Raw genomic sequence first — 25,795 nt, 5'->3', positions numbered from 1 at the left:
TCAGACAGCTCAATAGAAAAAAAGATTTAAGTAAAAAGGCCAAAATACAGGAACAGACATTTCACAGGAGAAAAATACACAGCTAAAAACATAGGTACCTAGGCCCAGTCTCTCTACAGCAATAGACTAGCAAAGGAAGATATGAAATAGTGAATCAAGATTATATAACAGAAACCATATTATGCTCAACTTATTGCAGGAATTAAGAATTCAAATTATACCAAAAGTTGGAGAGTATATAAACCAACCAAATGTTTCATATACACTGGTGTAAATTGGTTAACCACTTTGGAAAGCTACTTTTAAACTGAACAGTCACATACTGTATGACGTAATGATTTTCTAGGTATATGCCAAAGAAAATTTTTCATTTGTGCACCATGAGCAACATACAAAATTATTCATAATAGCACCATTTCTAATAGCAAGAGTAAATAGCAAGTGCCCATCAAAAGGGAAACGGATAAATTGTGCTACATGGTAGAAGATATTATGCCGGTGAAAATGAATGAACCAAAAGCTACGCGTGATAACATCATGCTGAGTAAAAGCAAAATCCCAGATAACCAAGCCATGATCATCTTAAAACATTCAAGGATTACTAAAACTAAGCAATAAGACTTTTGATCAAATGCACACATGCCCTAAAATTATTGTGACAGTCAAGCAAAAAAAGAATAAAAACACCAAATTCAGGATGTCAGAGGACCACAGCAGGGTTAACGGGATGGGAGAGGACCATGGATGTAGATGTAGTATTTATGTTCCGATTCCTGGTGTGTGTGTGTGTGTGCGTGTGTGCGTGTGTGTGTGTGTGCGTGTGTGTGTGTTATTACTAACAAAGTAATGAGAACATGAGTAAGACGGAGTCAAGAAATAAAGCAGAGCCATGCATAGACCAGTAATGGGAGTACATCATGTATCCGTCTTCTCGTCTGTGAAATGGCGTTGATAATTGTTCCTACCCCCTAGAGTTGTGATAAGGATTAAAACTCTTAGAACAGTGCCTGGCATGTAAGCTTTATATTAATGTTTGTGAAAGAGAGAAAGGAAGGGAGGGAGGAAGGGAGAGAAAGTGAGACAAAGGGAGAGAGGGAGGGAAGGAAGGAAGGAAGGAAGGAAGGACGGAAGGAAGAGTTATAAATAAAAATAAATAAAAACTATTCACTTGAAGTCCATTATTGAAGCACTAATGCCATGACAAGAGGTGTTAAAAGATGCGAATGCAGGTGAGCTTAATCAGGGAAAATTCTCTAGAGGGAGTACAATTTGAAAGAATTTTTTTTAAATGTAAAATTGTAGCTAAATCATAAATACGCCAGTGGATTGGTTTCCTAGTTAATAGGTTAAGGTTCCAGCTTCTATTTTCAGAGTGGAACTTACTTGCCACGATAATAAGAGGTGACATTTGTTTGATTTTCCTTCTTTGAGTTGTGGAAGAATCCTATAAACTGCTCTATAAATAACCAAGTAGAGGCTGAAAGGTTTCCTGTAACTTACAGCCGAAAGCCAGTAACCTCTGATGGCAGGCGGTCTCAGGGCTGAATCAGCAGGGCGGCAGCATTCGCCAGGGAATTCCGCCTTCTCTGAGGAGGCCGCACTGAGCAGGCGCGTCTCACATATTATTACGCTCCGCCTTCAGCAGTGGTCTTGCCTTATGAGCCAATACTACACACGGAACAGTCCACACGGGGCCTTAGGGCACTTGAATCAAAGAATAAAGCTCCGCCGCTTTGGCCAAGGGCCAGTGTCCAGCTATTAGTGGACAATCTACAATGATGACAGCAATGCAACCAAACTCTTAGCGATGAGCGGTGGACAAGGCCCCCAAACTTCATCTGAGCGAGGTGAGGGCTTGAAGCAATTCAGACGTCTTAGTGAAATGCAAAGCTCCCTGTGTCGTGTTCTGTCTAAGCTGGGATGGGAAGGGAGGAAGGGTGTGCTGGGGACGGGAGGTGGGTGGGGGATGGGTTTGGCTACGTGCGGGAATGACTCACTTACCACGAGACACAATGCTTCTTCGGCTCCAAAGCTTCTCGTCACTATCTTGAGCTTGTCATCCAGCCTCGGTTGCTTCGCCTCCATTGTCTGAGCGCTCTTCGGCTGTCTGTGTGGCGGGCTCCAGAAGGAACGAGAGTCTGGGTGGGTGTCTCTTCATTCATTACCTTTGGATTATTTTAGTATTTACACGACACCCCTCTTTAGCAGATCAGGAAAGTTTGTCGCTTAAAAACGAAACAAAACAGAAAGCTATTTTAAACCTGTATCCTATGACAAATGGAGGTTCAAGTAGTAAAAAACAAACAAACAAACAAACAAAAACACACCAAAATACTCTTTATTTCCACTCTTTGTTCCCTGACAATAGGTTGGTTTTAGAAATTTTCATTTGAATACACACAGATTAGTTAGACTGAGTGAAACATTACGATCTAGTTCCTTTGGTCAGACCATAGAATTGACAAGTCCATGGATGTCCACACTCTCCAGTTCTATCTGATCCAGGAATATTCTTTCCCTTCTCAGTCCTTCCAGCGACCTCATTTTGTGGAAAGACCAATTAATAGTTACAAATAGAAACTTATTATTTCAAGAAAAATCGCAATATAGGGACAGGTCTTCCCAAGAATCAAAAATAAGTAGAACGCGAGTCAAAAATAAAACCATTTCAGATTCATGTGCTTTTCATTCACAGGGTTTTTTCTTTTTCCCCCTTTTCCTTTCAGGCTGTGGTCTAAAAAGCATATCATGATTTGTATAAGAGGCATGTTCCCGTTTGGCCCGTTAGCAAATTCGCCTTGCTTTGGATTCTGCATAAGTAAGTTTTAGGTTGCCCATAACTGGAAACCAGTTAAATCAAAACAAAACAGAGCAATGAGAGTGAATAATCCAGACTGCATTGTCTACCGTTCGCATGACTCCAGTTGTTGGACAGTGAAATTCAGGAGGGATGGACGGACTATCTCCAGAGGCTCAGTTTAGCATCATCAAAGCCTCCCTCCATCCCCCCACCACCTCCTTTACAGTATCTGCTTTACTAATCAGAGGGAAATTTATCATGCAGGATTTAGGGAAGATATTTATGGCCTCCGTAAGCTCGATGGCTTTGCCTTGTGTGATGTCAGCCATTCTCTTTAGGAAATAAAAGGCCACAGCAGTGAGATAACAGACCAGGGACCATTTTGGAATTTCAAAACAAAAGACCTTGTTGAAGAAGAGGGATTTTAAAGCAGCATTTGCATTTTTTTGTTCCTTCTTTGATGAACAGGTGTGGAAGGCAGCTCAAGAGGGCTGCTTAGATGGCCGTGACACAAGGGAGTGGGGTGAATGGCTTTGATGGTTGGGGCTTTCAAACTTTATCAGGCCTGTAGTCCAAGCCCTTTTTACCTGTAAATATCAAAGAACCAGGAACCCAGGCCAAGGCAAAACAGGAGGGCACCGTGTGAATTTTTCAGTACGTTATGGCATCTTCCTAGCTAAACAAAATGACACGTGTTGTGAGCGCACAGATACTGTTCGGCGTACTCTGTACTGATGGTCTGAAGTGCGTGGGGGAGGGACCGTTTTACTGTTTCTTGAGCTTATGGGCTAAGCGTCTTACATATATGATGTCCTGAAAGACAGAACGGAATCAAGTAGGGCGGTAAACTGATTTCGAAAAAATTAAGAGTCATCGCATTGAATTATAGGAATTATTAAAATGACTGAGAGCATGTTAAAACGCTGTGAAAGGTAACGATTAATAGACATAGTAGAGGTTATTAATAAGAGTAGCATTATTATTATTATTATTATTATTAAAATCCGTGAGTACTGGCACCATGTTTTTGTCCTGTAATTTTGTGCCTCTGTACAGTTTCTTACACATAGAAAACCCTCAATAATATTTGTCCAATTACTAAATAAAAGGTAGTTACAGTTTTTAAAGTGGCTGCGAAATGCCTGAACCACAGGAGGAAAAAAATAAGAGAATAACCTTGCTTTATGAATAAAGTAACACCTGAGGTGTTAAATTTTCCATTTGTTCATTTTCAACACCAACTCTTGGGAAAATTGCATAGCATTATTTTAAACAATTCCTTCTAGGAGCCCATTAAGTAGGCATTTCTGCTGACAGGACAGATGTCTTTTACAGCTGGTCAGTGTTTACTTCTCCAAATTCCTGACTGCAGGAGGAAAACGACTGAGATGCAGGATATCTGAACTAGAGACGGCTCACTTTCGGCACGAGGCAATCATGGATGTCCAAATAAAAATCATCTTTACTTATGAAACTTTCCTTTCATCGTGAGGTCAGATGTCCCGGCCCTTTGTCAAAATGATGATGCCGACTAGCCATGGGAGAGACCGACCCCGCTGTGGACGCTTCGTGACATGGAGCTCACTTCCTCTGGTTGGCGGTGTGAGTGTGCCGAGCCGGAAGGAAGAAAAGGTGTGAAAGTCAGCTCACCATTGTTGGGTCAGCCCAAGACCAAAGAGCCAAAGACGGAGGAAATTCGTGGAAACGCGGGGCTGTTTTCATCCTGGGGATCAACGAGTATGTCCATCATTTTACTGAACAGTGAATGTCCCCAGTCGGGGATTTGGGACACATGAAAGCGCTTTTATATCTCACCTGTGGCCGAGGCAGGTGTGCACTTCCAAATGCTAATTTCCTTTCCCGTGAAGCCAGGTGTACAAGGAGAGAGCTGAGGAAAAGGGGAACTTTTTTTTTTTTCCTCCCAATGAAAACATGGATTCAGTTCAATCGAAATCAAATTCAAAAATACGGACTTAGTTTGTGTCCCTTAACGGAATATCATCCTGGGGAAATAGTGGAGGTAGCAACTGGAGTAAGAGAAGAAGGCAGGCAGGAAGGGAGGGAAGAAGGGAAGAGAGGTTGCTGAGGGATCTTGAGTGCTCACGCATTATCTCCTTTGTCCTCTCCGCAGTCTGGGGTCATCTTACAGAAGAGGAAAAGGACACTCGCGGATGTTGTCACCAGCCGAGTGAGGTGAATGTTGGTCGTTTCCTTTTCCTGTCCAGTGCCTGAATTCCTTCTTATATTTTGGGAATTTCTCACTTCTTGATGCTTCAGTATGAGGACGGGGCAAGAAACCCGCTTCTTGCTGTTGACATGGAAAGTACTAGATGCTCACCTGCCCCGCACTCCTGCGGTGATGTGCCCGAGGCCCTGATAAGCAGAGGCATCAGTCCCTGACTTTGCCTCAGGAGTTCCCGAGGCGGGAGGAGAGAAAGGAGAGCAGAAAATCCAACGCTGTGTGGTGGCCGCCGGATATGCCCCACCGCGGATTTCTGAGACTTAATTTTCTGTTTGTTGTTCTTAGAAGCTGGATCTTTGGCTTTCATTCTCTGCCTCTTATTATACATTTTTTAGCTATCCAATATCTTTCTCAAGAAAGCTTCATTATAGGCTGTTTATTATATGTCAAAGTATAGAGAGGAGTATAACAAGCCCTCGTGTGTCGATTACCTTCTTAAACAGTTATCGGCACGTGGATAGTCTCGCTTCGTCTCTCCCCTACCCACGTCTAATCTCACCTGAATTCCTGAATTATTTCAAACAAGTCTCATTTTATTTCATCCTCAGATTATTTTATCAAGACCTTGTATTATTTCACCCATAACATTTTCTTTATCTCTAAAATATCAATATTTTTAAAAAAATTTCCACCATATCATCTTACCTCATAATGATAGTTCCTTAATATCGTTAAATATCTGTATTAACTTTTTTCTATAATTTTTAAAAGTTTTAAAATTAGCTTCAAATCAGGATCAAAACAAATTTTTAAAAATCTCTTTTAGTTTATAGATTCAATTTCCTTCTTACTCTTTTTTTTTTCAGTTGCATAGTTTTGAATTTGTAGTTTCATCGATCATATTCTTCTGTCTCACGTATTTTCTGCAAATTATTAGTCGGACCCAGAGGCTTGGTCAGATTGTTTTGATTTATTTGGTGGCCAGCCTCAGTGAAGGCACAAAATGGCCGCTCGTCTCTCTTCTTGTGACGTCAGTGGCACTGGTATCATTACTTAGACACACTGCTTCTTTGGGAGTAGAAAAATGGTATTATTAGAATTCTCTCATCCATTTAAAATGTATTAGCTGGAATCCTTCTAAAAAGAGAAAATTCTTCTCGGCGATTATTTAGTTGCCTTGAGGTGTATGATATAGGTGAGTCAGGAGAAAGGCTCAATCCTTTTCTTTCATTCATCAATTTTCACAATAATTTGATGGTTCTCTAGTCAAAAGTGACCAATTGCTGTTTGAACCGTCTGCAGTTGTTACAAACTAAGGCGTTTTAATATATTTGCTATCTTTCAACCTATCACAGTTATTACTGATACTTATTTACCTCGGTCCATCTCTGACCCACGAGAGCCTCCTCTGTCCTTCTCACCTGTCCCTGTCGTCTCTGCGCTGCCAGGTGAGTCAGGCTCACTTTGCACATTCCCTTCCCAGACCTGGCGTCAGCCATTTCTTCGTGGCACTTCCAGGTGCTCAGTGATCCTGGGCCGACCTTCGTCTTCGGACTCTTTCAGGGCACACGGCCATCTATTGTGACTCTTGTTTATAAAAACAAAAGATTCAAATAAAGTCAATGCCCATCACTAGGGTCTGGTTGAACAAACTACAAAACGTGCTCAGGGCAGAGTATGTGAACTCTGAAAGGGGACCTGGTGGTGGGGGAGGTCTCCATGTCCTGCTGTGAAGTGATCTCCGGGAGAGTCCCGTCACGGGACCACCTGACAGAAGCAAGGCGGAGAAAGTGCGTATTGGGTGCTATCATTTATCTAAGAAAGGGAGTGAGGGTGTGAGTACCCACGCGCACACACATGCGTGCACACGTACGTATATGATTGCTTGATTTTTAAAAATTGAGGATAAACTAAAAACAAACAAACAAAATGGTTAATAGATAGGGGCAGGGTGAACCCAGGATAAAAGCAACAAGCGTATAAACTAGAGTTCTCTGACTGTCCTTGTTTTATACAGTTGAGTCTGGAATCATCAAATATTCGTCATGATTATACACCGTTAATTTTCTCTTAGAGAAGAAACTGTCCTTCGATAGATGATTGAATAAAGAAGATGTGGTACATATATACAATGGAATACTACTCAGCAATAAGATGAAATGCTTTTTCCATTTGTGACGACCTGGCTGGATCTTGAGATTAGGGTACACGAAATAAGTCGGAAAGAAGAAGTTGAGAACCATGTGATTTCACTCATAGGTGGGATGTAAAACTGAAAGCAACTAACAAACACGATCAACAGAGACTCACAGACACAGACAGCGGTTACCAGAGGGAGGGGCGACGGGGAGGTAGCTAGAAGAAAGTGGGGGTCAAATCTTTGGTGATGGAAGGAAATTTAACTTTGGGTGGGGAACACACAACGCAGTATACACATGACGTATTCTTGAATTGTACACCTGAAATCTATTTGATTGCATTAACTAATGTCAGACCAATGATTTTAATAAAAAAAGTTGAAAAATACCGTGTTGCTGGGGAAGGCATTTTTCTGGTAGTGGGAGAGGCATAAGCCTCAGAACAGAAGCTTCAATTATAAGGGGGCGGGAACTTCACAGAGAAGCACCAGAAAAAATGAGAGCAGAGTCCTTTGCCTTCTTCCTTACGTACGAAAGCAGAAGCCAAGAAGCCGCAGTGTGCTTAGGCTGATGCTTCCCGCTCCAGGTCTTAAGCCTACCCGAGGAAGTTCAAGGGTTCCGAAGGCCTTTTACAGGATTCACGAGAATCGAAAGCATCTTAAACATATGTTCTCAGAGGTCAAGCCTCTGACCCAAATCTGAGGACTGAAGGGATTGCCTAAGAAATCTGCTAGCTCCCCGACGTCACACAAATCGGTTATTTCAGAACGTGAAACTTGAATGAGTCATCTTTTATCACCTGTCACTTCGTGGTCATTTAGAAAATGCGGCAGCACTCCATTTTACTGAGATCTAAGTGACAAGAATAAGCCACTTGCTGGGTTTTCTAGATAGCGGGAAGATTTTTAAAAATCTGTCTGGTATTTTGCAGTGAAGTTTTCCTCCTTTCTTAATGCATTTTCTAATTCCAGTAGAGGCATTTCTGGGAAATTTTCCTTGCTTGTTAATGAATCGTGTTTCAGAATCGACAGGTGATTTCGGGAGCCCAGGTGTGAGGGCCTGGCTTGAAGAGGATCTAGAGACGGAACCGATAAACTGGGCACCGGATCAGAGTTCAGTCATGTATGACAGAAACCAGCTGAAGTGATTCCATCAGAGAGCTGTTTAATCGGACACGCAGGAGCTTGCGAAAGAGAAGGCTCTGGAAGCCCAGGACCTAGGCCAGCACTCACGTGGCTAAAACCTGGAAGCCGAGACGTTAACTGCCACAGAAGAGCCAGGCGGGCGCGTTTGAGGCTGTGCACGGCTCGCTTCATGATCCCGAGGTTTTCAGAGCTTACGTGGACCTCAAGTCTAAGGTCGTCGCCAAACAGCTTTAATGTTCTTGGCTCTCCTGCCTCCAGCAGGAAGACTCTCGCAGGAGAGTCCATCGTAATATCCGTGTTCGTTCCCGCCCTGCCGAGGGTACGAGATGAGTAAGAGCCAGGTACGGTTCTTAAGACGCTAACAGTCTGGTAAGAAGACGGACGCATGAAGGGAGAAGCCACCTCACTGATGCCAGCACGGTATCAGGGACTGGCATTCAACCGGGCCACTGACGAGCGGGCCTTTGCAGCTGGGTTTTCATTATACATTTGAAAATGCGTAAGTGAAAGTGCTTAACTTTAAAGAGAAAAATAGTCTATTATTAACACGGGCCCCTAGAACAGCAAAGAGTCAGGGAAGACGAAACGTGATGGCGCCTTTAACCCTCATTGTCCCGAGGAGACGGGCCTCGATTCCTTGAGTGGTCCCTCCCCTTCCGCTTTGGGACTCAGGCAGCGCCACGGTCTCCAGCAGCTTAGACGTAGGAACAGGGTGGGATGCTTGGCCGAAGTTAGTCATCAGGCCACTGGCGCGCGGAACGCCTGAGGCTGAGTTTACTGTTAGCTCCTTGAGTCACACAGCCTTCCCCTCCCCTCCCCCCCCACCCTCCTCCCGCCCCCCGGGCTGAACCCGGTGTCCTCTTCAAAGATATTTCCCCTTCTCTTTGACTTACCTCCTGAATTCATTTTGGAAGAATGTACCGAGATCCTTTGAATCCTACTGGAATGTTGAACTCAGTGAAAAGTGATGTGGTTAAGAAAGCAAATAATATGCTGAGAGATGTTCATTGGAAGTGGCTAGAAACATCAAAGAGAGGGACGAATTTGCATTTCAAAAAGCCGGCAGGGGGTAACATTTCAGCTCACCTCCTGCCCAGCCCTCACCAATGACGCGTCTTCCTACCCATCAGGGCAGAATAACAGTATAGCTAGCCCCAGGAAAGAGATGCCTGGAAATGGCATTGTCTTATTAAATCAAAGCACCTCAAAGAAACCTGTCACTTTTATTAACCGCAGGACACAGGTGCTCACACTGGCGTGGCATCTGCTAGAGCTCAGGCACTGAGCTCGAGCATGTAGCGCACTGTTTTGTTTAATCCTCGCTGCATCGCCGAGACAGTATTATCAGTCCTATTTTACAGTTCAGGGAAATGAGAGGTGGAGAGGTAAAGAAAACTGCCCCGATCATAAGTTCTGGAGCAAGGATTCGAACTCTGTTGATCCTATTGGACGCTATGTGACATTGTATTTTAATTAAAAATCAGACACAGTTGAGGCTCGGGGCGGGAGGCGGGGGATACGTAACACACATTGTTTAGTAAAGTTGATTTTCCAGGACCAGCAGGTGGGCAGGAAATGGTCTAATAATTTTCTAAAGCTGAGCTTCCATGGACAATTATGGATTGCTGGGGAACTGGCAGACAGACGCGCGTGCTGGAGAGGAAACAGGAACGCGCCACGCCGGCAAGGTGCTGAGTGAAAACACGGGCGGGGAAGAGGCGTGTCATCCTCGGGAACTCACAGTTTGAAGGAACCGGGCAGAAAGTCTGGTGGGACACGTCACCTCAGACCCTCCTCCCACATCCTCAGCAGCAGGACATGTTCCCCCCACAGCCTCCCCCAGAGGCAGCTCTGTTTCCACAGAAGTTTTTAACTGAAAAAAAAAAAAATGTACTTTACTTTGATCCAAAACCCCCATTCCTGTAGCATCTGCAGCCAGCATCCAGTCCTCGTTAGCTCTGTCCTCGCCAGCATGGAAACCCAAACCGCCTTCCACGTGACAGCCCTCCGGATATTTACAGCACCCCCTTTTCCCAGTGCCATTAACTGTCCTTCATGTGACACGGGTCGGAACCATTCACCATTCCAGTCTCTCTCCTTTAGGCACGTCTCAATCCCAATGTCACTTTGGGGAAGGAATTTTGTTGGTGAAGAAGATTAGATTGAATGAGACACGTTTAGCGTCTTTTAAGGCTCCTTTAAAGACAAGTGGATGAAATTAGCTATTGTCAAAACGCTACTTAAAAACTGATACCTAGACATGGACCATTAGAAGCGTTTAGCGTTTAAAGTTACTACCTCCCCTGCTTGGACACTACGTATCTTTGAATGAGACCTAAGTTTACATTATTGTTTGAGTCAACTGAGTCTCCAAACCTTTTTCACACAAATGATTGCTAGACCACAAACCAAAGGGCAATCACTATAGAGGCACCAAACAGGAAGGAATGTGGGTTTTCTAGGTTTTCTCACCCATTTAGCAGTTCATGTTACTATCACCTAGTCATTCATTAATTTACATACTTGTTCATCCCACAAGTATTTAGTGAATCCTTAATCTGTCTGGTTATTCATAACATACTTGGGTGAATGTGAAAGAGATAGGAGACATTACTCCCAGCCTTCAAGAACCCATAATCTAGCTAGGGAGGGGGAAAAAGTTAACAAAACAATGTAAGTTCTCAAAGCATCACACAATGGAAAAACACGAAATTGAGTCAGAAACCCTGAGTTCTGGACAGAACTTTGACTTAAGCTGGTCACATCACCTCTCTAATGTATTTTCTCATTTAAACAATGAGACTCTTGGATTTTTTAGGTGCCTTCTAGTTCTAAGGTTCTCTGCTCCAATGTACAAGACGGCCATGAGCTTCCCGCGGGCAGGGCTTACACTTCATGCATAAGTGAATTTCCCATTAAACCGTATGCAGTTAGTTGAATACCACTGAACGCATATTTATTGAGTGGGCTCATGAGTTCATATTAAGTGCATACGAGGGTCTCTACTACCCCTTGGTTTCAGCTTGGGTTACAAAGAGCACCCTAAGGCAATCCCAAAACAGGAATGGGGGCTCTTACTCAAGTGTCGCTGGATGCGATGTCCAAAGATTTGCATACACGGTCTGGATGCTCAGGTATAGAAATCACACATACTTTTTCACACATGCCATGATCATGAATGAGACACAGAGTTCGCGCTGGGCATACATACACTGCTACCTATTTCTACCCCTCCCTTTAGGTCTTTCCACTCCTAAAAAGCCCATTTTGTCTTTTTCTCTTACCAAATTATTTGGTGATCCATAATGAGGAGTTTGGATCTGCAGTATTCCACCCAAGAAATACTGACTTATTTTCCCTCAAAAATAAAATAGGCCTAATGCTGGCAACTGTATCTTTTCCCTGATAAAGCCAGATTTCTTGCTGAGTAAGCAAACACATAAACACACACACACACACACACACACACACACACACACACACACATAATTGCCAGTTGGTAACCCTGCTAGACTAGTCTTTACCTAGATATTGCTATATACACAAGGCTATACAGTAAAACTATTGGCAGGATAATATGCTGGGCGGGGTGAAATTGAAAAGACGCCTGCAGTTTGGAAGTTGAGTTTGAAAAACTCACTTGTGTGCAGAAGAGGAAGACGGTAAGTCGTTGGGAAGACTCTGAATGTTAAACTGATGGATTTAAATTTGATACACTGTAAGATTATGCCACGTATTGTAGTCACTTGGGGCTGTGTCCAATATCCTTATTAGATTTTAAATCCTGAAGGTGGGAGACTGGCAAAGAGCTGGTCCTCCGCTTTGCGGGGTGAGGAAAGGCTGTTTTTCTCCAACACTTTTACGGGGAGACACACTGTTGCCGAAAATAAAGACTATTGTCAGTGATAGTTAAAACAGCTACTTGAAATTTACAAAGTCTTGGTTTCAAAAATAACTTAGACCTTGGGAGTTGTATTTGCCTGGCAAAACTTGACTCCCACCAGCCTCCATTTGAAAGACCAAGAAATAAAAGCCCATGAAACTTTGGCAGCACTTACGCGAACGGCATTTTGATGAGTTAACTGTAAGCAGATCAGGGACAGATGGATTAAATCTCCCGCAGAATACCCACTGGCTTAGAGAGGAAAGGTTCAGCGTGTGTTGACATCATGGGGTATGGGTTTTGCTGAGCTCCCTATCTTTGGGAAGTCCGTTGAAGACTGTCATCAGATGTATGCAGCTGTGGGTTTTTCTCAGATCTGCTTTCTGGTTTTATGGCTTTCGAAGTGAAGCCAAAAATCTTCCAACAGTCATGGCAGGACGAAGATCTGGAAATTTTTGAAAGCGTGTTCCCAGGCAGACCCATCAAGGCCACAGCCTTTTATAGCTGGTACCTGCCTAAGGGCCAAAGTCACAAGAAAAGTAATTTGGGATTTTTGTGTTTAGAGACTGTTCTGGGTCACACACTCTGCTGTGCTATTTTAAATGGAAAATTTGGCCCTTTCTGGTTTTCCTATAAAGTTAAACTACAATTAAAATGGAAAATAAAACTCAAAAGTTTTGGAGCCCGTGAGTACCGGTAGCAGTTGTAATGCTGGTTGGCAGCTCGGAAGAGCCACGATCAATGGAAAAGAACGGAGCAGAGCTCGGTGGTTGGTTGGTGACCGTCTCCTTCAGTCACCCCTCTCTGACACCTGCAATGTTAACAGTGACATCTGGAGTCACCATCACCCTCTGCAGGGGGCTCCAGCTTTCACCTTCATAAACTGCAGCGCGACTGCGGTGGGAATACCGCCTGTCACGCTCCAGAAAGCCCCATTTGGCTCGCGTCGCAGGACGGCCACCTGTCCTTCCCTCTGTAAAGAGTCCGCAGATAAAATTCAGAAGCCCGCACGCAAAGCAAAGCCTGACGTTTTCAAAAGAGGTGGCCCCCGAATTCATAGTCGCTCTCTCTACGTCTGTTCCTTTTAGCCGTGTTTCTCGTCTGACTGCACTTAGCATCTAGAAAGGAGGAGAAACCTCATTTGGGTAAATTTTCACGCTGGAACCGATGGATGCAAAAGCTACGAAATCCCATCTAAGCAGCAGCTTCCGCAGCTTTTACTAACAGAACAGGGAATATCGAGAACATCTATAGGACCGAGTGGGAAGACATTTAACAACTTATTTGCATAAAGCTGATGATTATTTAAAATATGATGCGCTTGGGAGACAGTAGCCTGAAGCGATGTGACACCTCTTTCTGGCCACGTTACCTTGGGCTGGATACTCAGTACCCCTAAGACTTACACCTTCATTCATAAAATAAGGAGCTAAAGGAACCCACCTGACTGAGTTGCCGTGGTAACTGAGATAAAATACGAGGGGGCCTTCGCAGCATGCTAGTTAATAACCGTTGGCCCCGACTGCCGTTTCTACTGCAACGCCGTGACCACCTCCAGCGAAAGCAAAAAAACAACCGGACGGTTCTTCCCCTCTGCAGCGTCTCTAATGTGCGTAATAACTTATGAGAGGACGGAAAGCAGATAAGACCAGAAGGACAGAGTGAAAGGAACAGATTCTACTTATGTATACATAAAACCCCACTATTTATATATACATAAAACCCCACTAATGGTATACACTGCTAGATGCCAGAACCTTGTTCTCATTTCTCTCTTAGGACGAATCTACCAGGTGGCTTTGTGAAAAGCACAGAAGTACGTGTATGGCCATCGTTATGTTTCCCGTTTTGTCTCAGCTGCCCTACAAACAGGTCCAGGTTACCCACAGACGCCCCCCCCCCCCCAAAAAAAAAAAGAGTATAAACACTCACTTATGAGACTTGGTGATCAGCTGTGTTAAGCTCATTTGCCATAACCGAGCCCTGAAATCTTCTCATGAAGTTTCTACTGCGTGGATCTTACGACTATAGAACTAGAAAAGCAATTTTTAGTTGTTCTTTAGAGTGATTGTTCAGTGGGGAGAAAATTCTTCCATAATGGGAGTGGACCCCTGGAGCTATGGAATTGTCCCGAAATAGTAAGAATTTTCTTTTATTGTCTCAGAAATTTTCTTTTCTTCTGGGCTACCTGAATATAGGCAATAAATAAGGCGGTTGAGGTGTAATGATGTACTTAGACAGGAGATGGCATGTTTGTAAGCAAGATCAAAAACTAGTGACCACAGGATAAATGCATCTGATCACCGAGTACATATTCTATGAGCCACCTGGAAGCCAGCACTCCCCATGGCCAAGCCCTATTCTAAAGGCTTTATGTGTTCTGTATTTCCTCCCCAAATCCTACAGACAACTCAGCGAGGTAGGTGCCATTATAACAGTCTTGATTTAACAGGGTTAGGTGACTTTAGTCTAGCAAAGGAGACAGACTTTAGACAAATAATCATACAGACTAATATACAATTAAACCTTATTAACTTCACAACTACAGACAGTAAAACACAGAGGTAGAGTTAGGACTTCGGCATCTCACTGCTTATTTGAATCCTAGCTGCGACCTTAAGCAAATCACTTATTTAATCACTATTTAGTTTGTACCTCAGTTTTCTTATCTATAAAATGGGATAATGATGATAACATGTACTGTACAAATTAAATTACTTAATATATTTTAAGCACTTAGAAGAATAGCTGGTCTATAATAAGCCCTCAATATGTTAGCTATATCATTATTCCTCTCTTATATGTAAGAAACCAAACACAGTAAGGTCAAGTAAGTCATCCTGCCAAGGTCACACTACTCACTGGGGAAGGAAGACTTGAACCTGTCCACCTCAGCTCTCTTTCTAACGTGCTCCTCCCTAAATGTCAGCCCAACCCAAGGGGAGAGGCGGTCCTTCCTGGCGGAGCAGGAGGCAGGGCCATCATCAGATGGAGCAGCGTGTGGGCGCCACACCCTCTCGCTGTGGTCTCTGTTGCTAGAACGGAGGGAATGATGATGCCAGCACGTGGGTGTCACCTGGACATGTAAGGAAGCTGTCTTCCTCCAACTCTTTGCCATTCTCTGACAACCACTGCATTGTTCCATTCCTGGCCTGGTCCACATGAAACTGTCTGGGACACAAAATGCACCCAGTTCGCCGTGATTGTGAGAAATCAGTCCGACAGAACGATGTCTAAGGTCGCGTAGTCTTCGGTTCTCCAGACTGGGCTCACTAAAAGTGTCCAGTATTGGATGGCTGTACTTTCTTGACCAAATCTAAATCCCCTTAAACCATTTGAAATTTATCTCAGAAAGTTTCATATCAGAGCCTAGTATATTTGACTTTTCTTTGGGAATAATGTGGTGATCGATCTAAATTCTCAATGCTAAGTTTGTAGCTTTATTAAATGATACGAGTATTTAAGCAATAATGATCTGGAATGACACTCTTTTACATGAGTCTGTCTTCACTCCTAAATTTTCAGAAATAAAATTTTGCTTCATATAATTTCTTCCATTAAATCTAGTGCTTCATATAGTGATCCTAATTATTTTCAGTGAAAACATAACATATTTTTGAGTCTATTTTCTTAGGGTGAGATTCACTGAGATAGAATTTGTCTTCTACCTAAAAGTTTGTATATCTTTACGGAGAGGGGAGGAGGGGGGATGGGAGAGATGAGAAAGAGAGGGAGGGAAGGAGGGAGGGAAGAGGGGGGAGAGAGAGGGGGAAGAGAGAGAGAGAGAGAGAGAGAGAGAGAGAGAGAGAGAGAGAGAGAGAGAGAGAGATAGAGAGAGAGCGAGAGTATTTCTATTTTCCATAAGCTCCTAAAGTTTATTTTCCATCACTTACTAAGCATGGCGTCTTAGTAATGCCATTCATTTAAACTCTGAGTTTCAGATTTTCATCTTTAGTGTTTGTCAACACCCTTGCAAGATTGTAAAGCTCCTGTTAATACCTAGAACATTTCTCCATAAATTCTATAGTTGTATAGAGAATTACTATTATTAATATGTGCCTGGTAAATAAGTATACAAATTAGAATAAAATTATCTAGTTAAACGATTAGGGTTCAGTCTTCCTCTATGGAGAATGATACACTCTGATGCAATATGTTATAACGGTTTTATATATCCCACTAAGACAGTCATTGATGTGTTTGATATTTGCTTACGCTCAAACCACTGCTCAGAGACGTACCACAGCAAAAGGATGTTCAGCCACTCCCTTCTAGCACCTTACGAGATAAACATGGACACACGTAACCATGACCCAAAGTCGAACGTCAGCAATGCCATGAAACGAAGGGTCAGGCACAGGCCTGTGGGTATTTTGGGTGGGGACGGGGGCCTGCAAATTCCATCTGGTTGGTAAGAGCAGAAAATGAAACTGTCTAGCAATGCTTTGTGAGGACGCAGAGCTTGGCTTGGGCCCCCGCAGTGGTGCTGGGGGCGAAGAATGAAGAGAGCCAGGGGCGGGGGTGGGGGGTGGGGGCAGAGAGCAGTGTTTGAGCAGAACGAACTCTGAGCAAAGACATGGCCATGGGAAAATTTGAGACTGTTCTTTCTCAAGGCGCGATCTGGGGGTTCCCTGGTTTGTGAGCTGATGCATACATGTTCCTTCATGGGTTCTTGTGGGAGGGACGGCTGCCGTGCAAGCTCGTACATTTTCATTCTTATGACTAAGCAAATTGCTACTGACTGAATAAGTGAATGACTAAACATGACTAATGTGTGGTACATATGCTCTCTTTGTGGGTTCGCAGACAGTAGGGTGCCCTCCCATCTCCCCCACGCCTCAGCTTTCTCCATAAGCGGAATAGTTATCTGTACATCTTAGGTGGTGTCTCAAGTTGATCCTGGCTTTCAATTTTTGCTCCTTTATAATGTAAAAAAAAAATTATTCTTGTTTTATGTTTGGATTCTTATGTACTTGCTGGGTCTTTACCATTTTGATAACTAGTAGTAGTATTTTTTTCTACATGCCTTATCACCACTTCTTTTCTTCTGGACAAAAGGAACAGGTGATGTGGATGGGACTTCGTGTCCTTTGTTCTGCTGTGATGTGTGTCTCCTGCCCCGTGTCCTATTGCCTTTTGGCAAATCTTGCTGTCTTTCAGGAAGGAAGTTGATGTGAAGCTAAAATACAAAGCTTCCGTTCCTCTATATCAGGGGCTGGCTAATTAACCTGTAGGTCAAATCCACTCTGCTGTCTGTTTTTGTAAATAAAGTTTTATTGGAACACAGCCACGTACATATATATGATCTGTGGTTGCTTTTGCAAATGGCAGAGTTGAATAGTTGCCATGAAGTCCCAGAAATCTTAAAATTTCATTCTTTGTCACTTTCCAGAAAACACCTTCAAAATGGTAGGCCATTTTTGTGGAAAAAATAGCATATAGGTGATCCTAAAAGGTCAAGCAGAGCTGGCTGTGGTAACTCAGTGAGCGAGTCCTTCAAAGCTCAGAGTGGTCTGCCACTTTAGAAAAGACTTTGTCACGAACCCTTCTTTCATCCTGAAAGGCCATGATCAAATCTTTGCTGGTGACAGCAGTATTCTAAATAAAAAGTGACTGCTTGACGAATAATAATAAACTGTACCCACGTAACACTCTAAATTTCTCCTTTACATCATGTCGAGGCGTCCTCTAAATCTACCTTTTTGTCAAGAAATTAACTCATGCTGCCATTCTCCCCTGCGCTCCTTCTGCCATTGTCTTCCTCTAGTTTTTCCTCAGCTTCCATTTCGCCATGCATACATCCTGACAAACAGTACTCACCTGTCTTCCAGTACTTAGGATACCTAGATGCTTTCTGATGGCCTTGAGGATGAATACAAATCTTTGGGGTTAAGGCCCCAGCCCGGGTTTTATCCGCAGGACATTATGTAGTTACTATCAGCGTAGTATAAGCATTGTGAGCTTTCAATAGTGAAACTGCTTAAACGGCAAAGGCTCGTGAAGGACGTACCTGTTTCAGAGCATCGAGCGGCTGCCTGAAATGCTGGACACCATGTTTTTCCCCACTGTTCTCGGGTGGGGTCCTCATTTTGTTCGCATCTGTTCTGACTTTCTTACAGGGATGTCACCGACCTCCACTCTGAAACACATGATAGGCCAAGAGATTGAACAGCCGACAATCCATTTTTTACCCATTCCGCTGACCTCTGACAGTTCTGTAGCTCGATCGATTACCTGACCCATATAGTTCATAAATTGGGCTTAATCCTGTCTTTTAAAATGATCACCTTAGTCATTTTAGGTTACGCTCTGTCCACCAAAATTGTACTGGGAGGTATTTCTGGTTTATTGGCCATGTCAAATGTCCAAGCAAACTGTTTACTTCTCACTTGAACTTTTATTTTAAAAAATCCACATTTCACAACCAGTCCAGATTTCCCTGAGGGTGTATGCTCAAAGTGGATTCTATTTAGAAATACTTGATGTGTTTCTAAATTACAAGAACTAACCTACAAGAATAAAAATTTCAAAGTGGATTTAGATTATTCTGGCTGTTTTGAAAAAGCATGCTACATCTATGTCTATGAAATCCAACATTACAATTAATTCCCAAAGCTCGGAAACCCAGAATTTATCCTAATGGAGTTTTTTAGTTAAAAAAAAAAAAAGATGCCACAGTGAGGAAAAATACATGATTCTGATTATTGTGCTTTTTTTCCTTTTCTGAGATGTGTTTTTCCATGACACTTTAATATTTCTTTTGCAGGTGGTCAGCATTTTATTAACAATTGGCAAATCGACTCATTCAAAGGCAACATTACCAAATTATAAAGCAAGTCACTGGAGGAAAAAAAGTCGGCTATGGGTAGACTACTCTTGGGATTTGCAAAATCAATGTTTGAACTGCTCTGAACTAAACTGTACATTACAATTTTATGGGAAGTGGGTGGGTGATTTCTACTTTCTAAGAACAGTTTCCAACTCCAGTTTAGGGGCATATGGAAAGATGTGTTGAAAAGATCCTTGATTTTGTAATACAACGATTATCTTTGTTCAGAATTATGAAAAAGTAGAGGATGCAATCAAAATAGAGTACAGATTATTAGGGCAAACATTAAAATGATAACCTTTGCTCTTACTAGTTCTCAGATCTTTTTTTTGTGTGTGTGAAATTAAATCTTGAATGTCGTAATTCGGAATTTTCTGAATTTGAACGAGACTCTTCTGAAGCCTCTGGGGGGTAACAAATAAAATTTCAACACTGCGAGTGACTCTGATTTGTTACTTCATGTGGCTCTGCTTGGAGTTCTACAGGTTGGCTTCTTTCTTTACGGAGTCTTTGCTTCAAGTCTCCTGGTTCCGATCTCTGATCCTCTTGCTGCTGAAAATCATCCCACTGTGAACTTTGTCCGACTACTGTGGATGATAAAGGATGAGGAAAAAGTGGGAATGGTTGGTCCTTTTCCTGAGGGCAACGAGCCTCTATGGTCTGGCACAGCTTTGAGCTGGTCGGGTAGGGATTATGAGGACTTTGCAGAGCAGTTAAGAGCCCTGACTACCCCAGTCCCAACATGAGGAAAACATCAGACAGATCCCAACCGAGGGATATTGTGTAAAATACTTCACCAGTCCTCCTCAAAACTGTTAGACATCAAAAACAAGGACAGACAGAAACTGTCGCTGCCCAGAAGACTCTAAAGAAACATGATGGACTAATTTAATGGGATATCGTGGATGAATCTGGGAACAGAAAAAGGACATTAGGTGAAAATGAAAGAACTCTGAATAAAGTATAAATTTCAGTTCATAATAATTTATCAATATTGGTACATTAGTTGTGACAAATGTCCTGTACTGATAATGTAAGATGTTAATAATAGGGGAGCCAGGTTGGGGGGGGGGGGTATATGAGATCTCTCTCTCTATTACAGTCTTAACGTTTCTGTAAATATAAACTATTTTTTAAAAGTTTATTTAAAAAATAGTAGAGTGAATCAGAGCAAAATTCCCCAGTCCAAAATGATTCATCTAATATTGCAGAAAAGTCCTAAAGGTTTTGAGGATATTCAGATCATTTATTTCTATGGATAAATTGATACGGTTTCTTTTAAGTCAGAGAGATTCAGCCCTCCAGAATACGATTTTATGATAGGTAAGGATTTTATGCATTGCAAATTTTCTTTTTCATAATAAAATCAGATTTAGAATCCGCCTTCGAATTGGCGGTTTTGAGTCCCAAATTCACGCCTCTTCTTCCATGTGCATTGTCTCCAAGCAGTACAAGCAATGGGAGCTCGTATAGCCTCAAATAATACAGTGCATGAAGAGACAAAATAAAATTGAATATTGGCGTTTATTGTGACACCTAGAAGTAATGGTAGAACAGAAGACGTGCAGAGGCAGTGGGAGAAGTGGACCTTTCTCCGACGGAGCAGGCTGGTCATGCTGGGCGGTGGGCCTTGTCCCAACCCGCGGCATCTGCGCTCCTCTCTTTAGGTCACTCGGCAGCGTTCGGGGGCATCTTGAAGATGCTAGGAAGGACTTAACGAATTAAAACTGTATCAAAGGTATTTAACGTCATATTTCCCAAGTTTATTTGTTCCCAGTATCCCCTACCTTATAAACAGATTGCGGTTTAATATCACACAGTAAGCTTGTTTTACAGGCTACGCTCTGGAAAGAACCCTTTGACCAAGCAGTCGCCTACTGCGGCCAGAGCTTAAGCATGCGACAGCCCGAACTGTGTTGCTAGCACTTAGCACAGTCCCCTGTGCACTATCAGAGCTCAGTGACAGTGAATGAACAAACGAACGAACGAACGAATGTAAGAATTGTGAACACCTTCGCAGGGCTATTGCATATAAGAGGATTTTGTTTTGTTGCTTTTTTTTTTTTTTTTTTTTTTTGCTTATTTGAAAGGGCAGTGCGCTCCCAGAGTCCTTAAAATGGCATTTAGGTGGCTGCTGTCTTTTGTTAGTGCCAGTACTCCTCAGAGAGTGAGATTAAATACTCTTGTTTGGTAACTTTTCTCTCTCAGGCTTTGGAGGTGATTTCAGTTACCAAAATAAATAGGGACTTCTCTCTCCTTACCAAAGGATATTATGGGTTATCTGATTTTTAAAACACTGCTTTTGAAAGGAGCTATCCCAAATGGATCAAATTTGGAAGGTGTTTTGTTTATTTGGCCCATGAAACAGCAGCAGTCAGCAAGCCCATATAAAAGAAGATGAAGATCCTTTATCTGGATGGAATTTAATTAAAAATAAACAAGAAGATGGCTACTATTTTAGGAAAGCATAACCTCTTACTACAATTTAATTTCCTTTCAAGAAAGAAGACGATATGAAATCTTTACAGACTCCAAGGTATTAAGCATGCTCCACATCACATTACCATTCCCAAGGGTACTTACCCCCGCCCCCTGCCCAACTTTCAATTCTTTTTTGTCAAGTAATTTTTCTTCAACACATGAGTTCCATTAGCCGATTCAGTTACATCCTGCCCAGTATCTCTATCTACTTAATTTTGACAACACCAAGAGCTGGAAATCTAAACCAACAATTCCCAAAATAGTTTCTTTGAAAATGAAGATGCAATCACAAATAGACTGGATTGAAAAGTTCCCTGGATAATGTCTTCTGAAGCTCTTTAAAAAAAAACAAAAAAAAAATAAAACAAAAAAAAACAAATGTAATGGGCCAACTCATCATACCAGTGGTCTCAAGAAGTAAACCACAAAAATGCATTTATCTCTTTTGTTGAACTAAATGTAAATTCTTAGCTTGGAGACTTCGTTTGGGTCTGTCTTTCTTATGCATCTTGCCTGCCGTGGTGACCCTGGACTTAAAGGCAGGCTCCCACGGGACATTTTTCTCATCTCATATCACCATAGGAATGATAACTAACTGTTCTCTTTAAGCTCAGGCCTTTCAATTAGAGAAGGTTCTGTATAGATTTGGGAACGGATATGAATTCTTTGTGGTGATTTTAAAGGCATTTGGAGGCGCTCTCCTTTAGTTTCCTCTGTGTGCTAATAGAAGCCATTTATACACTGACGGAGTTTGTACTACGTGACAGGTACTGTGATATACATCTAATTTATACTATGGTATTTAGTCTCGATTATAGTCCTGTGAGTTATTTACTATTGTTTTCGCTATTTTACAAATACATAAGTTGTGGTATGGAGTAATTATTGCCAAAGTCAGGGAGTTGGGAGTTAGGTGGCAAGCTAAGATTTAAAAAAAAAAGTCATATAAAATAGAGTTCGGCTCCAGACACCCAAGACTGCTTTTCACTCTGTTTTTTTTTTTTTGGGGGGGGGAATCTCTTCTCTGATTTTCTCCAACTTTTCTCTTTGATCCACATCCTCCACCATCCACATTCGACCTCATCCCTGAACAAGCCCCAACTGTAGAAAGCGAGAAATTCTTTGATATCAAATGAAACAAAAGTCACAGCATAGACGCTATTTTTAACATAGACGCTATTTTTAAAACAGCGTTGGTCAACTTCCTAGATCAGAAAAGGTACATGCGTTGCATGAAGAATCACAATAAACAATCTCATTTACTTCCTAAAATTAACCTAGGTTTTCATTAATACCTAACATAAAAGAAAACAAAGTTAAAGCTACTTCTTCTTATTTCATTCCGTTCTAGGGTTCACTGATACCACAAGAGTCAACACTGCTGTATTTTCCAGTGAAGCCGTGTGTGACAGGGAGCGGAGGAGGGACAGGCCAGAAAAAGACTGACATCACGGTGTGTAAAACCTTGAAGGTCAAGTTATGCGGTTAGACTTAACATTTACAGCTGGAAAGGCAGTTAGCAGAAAATATGTATTACCGATCTAATCGAATTCATGGTTAAAAATAGAATATATCTATTTCCCTTTCCAACATGATCGTTTTCTGTATGTACTATTCTTAACCTTATGATGAGCTTCTGAGAAAACAAGTAGTCTCTTCTCATTTGGTGCATTAGCTCTACGTTTTTGAAAAAGAAGCAATTATGGTGACATAGGCCCAATTCAAATTTGGTGGGGTGGGGGGAGAAGATTTTCATATAAGAAAAATGTAAACAGGAAAAAATGGTACAAATATGGCATCGTTTTATGTAAAAACAAATTATTTTATTAAAAACATTCCTTTCATAAAGTGAATGTAGGAGAGACTGCTGGCTGTTCATGAAAACAAGAGTTGGGCCGTGGGTCCCAGAATCCCTTGCAGTTACGTCTGGATTGTGACCGAGCTCTGGCCTGAGGACTGAGGACAGGAGTGATGTGTGCTCAGGGACGCCTCCCACGCTCATTTCCCCATGAGCTTTACTCTTCTGCTGGCTGGAAGCAGATGACAGTGAAGCCTGATGTCATAGAGGAACCACACCACGGAGGCATGTAAGTCCTCAGAGAACCTTGTAGGACACAACTCGCTAAATAAAACCACCTGACCTGGGCAAGGAGTAAACTCTATTCTGAACACGGGCTCAAAGGGCAGAGAAGGTAGCCTGCTTTCACTAATAAAGTACAGATTCACCCCTTTTCCATTCACCCTGTTTCCAAACCTCGGTGTCATTGTTTACTTCTCTCCTTTTAAGTTCTCTTAGAGAAGATTTTTCTTTGTAATCTTGCCCACATTGATTCTTTCCTTGCCATCCCCACTGCCATCACCAAGTTCAGACCGTTACCTCTCCCTATCTTAAGCATTAAAGGGCATGCCAATTCATTTCTGTGCCATACATTTCTTTAATCCGCACCATCCATCATCCTACCAGCACATTAAACCTTGCTTTCATTATTTCACATCGAGGTTCAAACTCGTCGAGACTCCCTATTATCGAAAGGACAAAAATCCAGATTCTTCAGCGGAGAATTCACTTCCGAGAGCCAACCTGCATTTCCAAATATTTCTCATCGATCCCTAACAGAATCCTCCTGATTCGGCCACTGTTTCCACATCCAACATCCACTTGTCTGCTCACATTTTTCCTCTAGCTGGAATGTTATTTTTCCTTTCTCACTCCCGAAAGTCTTAATCATCATTTATGTCCCATCTCACGCTCAGTCTTCTCCACGAACGCTTTAAGCTCCTTCTTTAGGAAAGTTATTTTTTTCTCCCTTGAACTTTTATAGGACTGATTGTTTATACTGCTCGTTGTGTATTTATGAAACACCCTCTTGGCTTGTTAATTACCTTTCCCTTCATTGTGAAAACAAGATTCAGTCTTCAAGGTAGGAAGGACCTTTCTTCTTTGATGGCGTGCGTCATATACTTCAACATAAACTCTTAGTGGGCTTTCAATTTGTAAGCATAGTCATTTCCTCCAAGCCGCCACGGCCAGCTTCCAGGGGGCTGGTTGAAGAGGGATTCCAGCATCAGCTCACTTTATCACTACTTGGAAAACCTAGATCTTGGGGTCGAGTCTGGCTGCCTGTCCAAGATGCAATGGTCAATCTGACATACTTCATTAACTCTCAGCATCAAATAGAAAGCCTGAAGGTAGCTCTCTCAGTTTTTCAAAGCCAGTTTGCTCATCCCTCTTCAGCAAATTTCAAGGTAACACACCAGTGGCTATATGGGAGCGACAATAGGACTCCATCTGCCTAAGGAGTCTCCTGCCCCTGGAACGAATGGATATGAGCACTCGATATACGTATATTTATCCATTTAGCTGTTTTCCCAAAATCCATAAAGTCATCTTCAAAGGTGAATCTCTTTCTGTAGAGAGGGATGTTACCATGTTTTTTCATGAACATTTTCACAAATAAAAACAAAGCTCTCATACTCACACAGCACTAATTGCACTAATACATATATTCACAGAGTCATTTAGGTTTCATTTTACTACTTACTTATTACTTTAAATTTACCGTGATTGTTTAAATCATACCTCCTGTTTATTTCGCACTAACCGCACACCTGTTAATGTTATATTCTACATATACGATTCCTAATCGTTATTATATACCCCTGTAGCGCTTATTCTAACCACTTTTCTAACCACTTTTTTAGCCATTTTCTAACCACTTTTTTCCTGCTGTTGGGTTCCCTGATTTGTTTGGAGAGAAAACGTGGCCTGGTCCAGATAATAAATCACCATCTCCCATCATAAAGATCTACGCAATTTCTTGATTCCTAGCCTCCTTCCTAGCCACAGGTGGCCGTGTAACCCAGTTCTGGCCGAGAAGACAACAGCAGAAATCTACTTAGCGTTTCTGGAGAGCCTTTCAGTTTACTGATAAAAGGGAGCAGATGCTTGTTGCCTCCCTTTCTCCTTTTGCTTGCCCTTCAAGAGCTCCCTGGGACTTTAGGGGCTGTTCTCCAGCTGTGAAGCAACATCACGAAGGACAGATCAAAACAACTGCAAAATTGTCAGCTACTGTGTCCCTGAAGTCACGCCCACAGCCATCTTTAAGATAAGACACTTCTTTAAGATAAGATCATTCAGGTTTTCTGTCTCTTATAGTTAAAAACACTCCCCACTGATTCACTTCGTATAGTGAACGTCATTATCCCCTTTCGCTGATGAGAATCAGGAGCTCACAGCAAGTCGTATAATAGTAAATGCCGTTTTTTCTTTTCCCATTTAAGATACAGACTTATACAGACTTATACATTTACCAAGTTCTTGATATTGTTCTAATTGT

The 25,795-nt window shown here is 42.2% G+C and overlaps 2 long non-coding RNA genes across 2 annotated transcripts in view; one reads left to right on the top strand and one right to left on the bottom strand.

Moving 5' to 3' along the window:
* The window catches only part of LOC118613361, a 31,322-nt gene extending 11,334 nt beyond the window's left edge, over positions 1–19,988 (bottom strand). Inside the window, exons 1-5 of the long non-coding RNA XR_004955420.1 lie at positions 19,288–19,988; positions 18,159–18,287; positions 9,159–13,266; positions 3,388–9,033; positions 2,002–2,225 (exon numbers count right to left, since the gene is read on the bottom strand). This is a non-coding gene — a long non-coding RNA (uncharacterized LOC118613361). The remainder of the gene's footprint in view (positions 1–2,001; positions 2,226–3,387; positions 9,034–9,158; positions 13,267–18,158; positions 18,288–19,287) is intronic.
* A 2,064-nt stretch (positions 19,989–22,052) lies between these two features.
* Positions 22,053–24,446, top strand: LOC118613363. The gene is made up of 4 exons (XR_004955427.1): positions 22,053–22,225; positions 22,810–22,911; positions 23,308–23,545; positions 23,958–24,446. It is a non-coding gene; the product is annotated as an uncharacterized LOC118613363 (long non-coding RNA).
* The last annotated feature ends 1,349 nt before the right edge of the window (positions 24,447–25,795 follow it).

This window comes from Rousettus aegyptiacus, unplaced genomic scaffold, assembly GCF_014176215.1.
Source record: "Rousettus aegyptiacus isolate mRouAeg1 unplaced genomic scaffold, mRouAeg1.p scaffold_m13_p_18, whole genome shotgun sequence".
NCBI lineage: Eukaryota > Metazoa > Chordata > Mammalia > Chiroptera > Pteropodidae > Rousettus > Rousettus aegyptiacus.
This window is presented reverse-complemented; position numbering and strand designations above follow the sequence as displayed.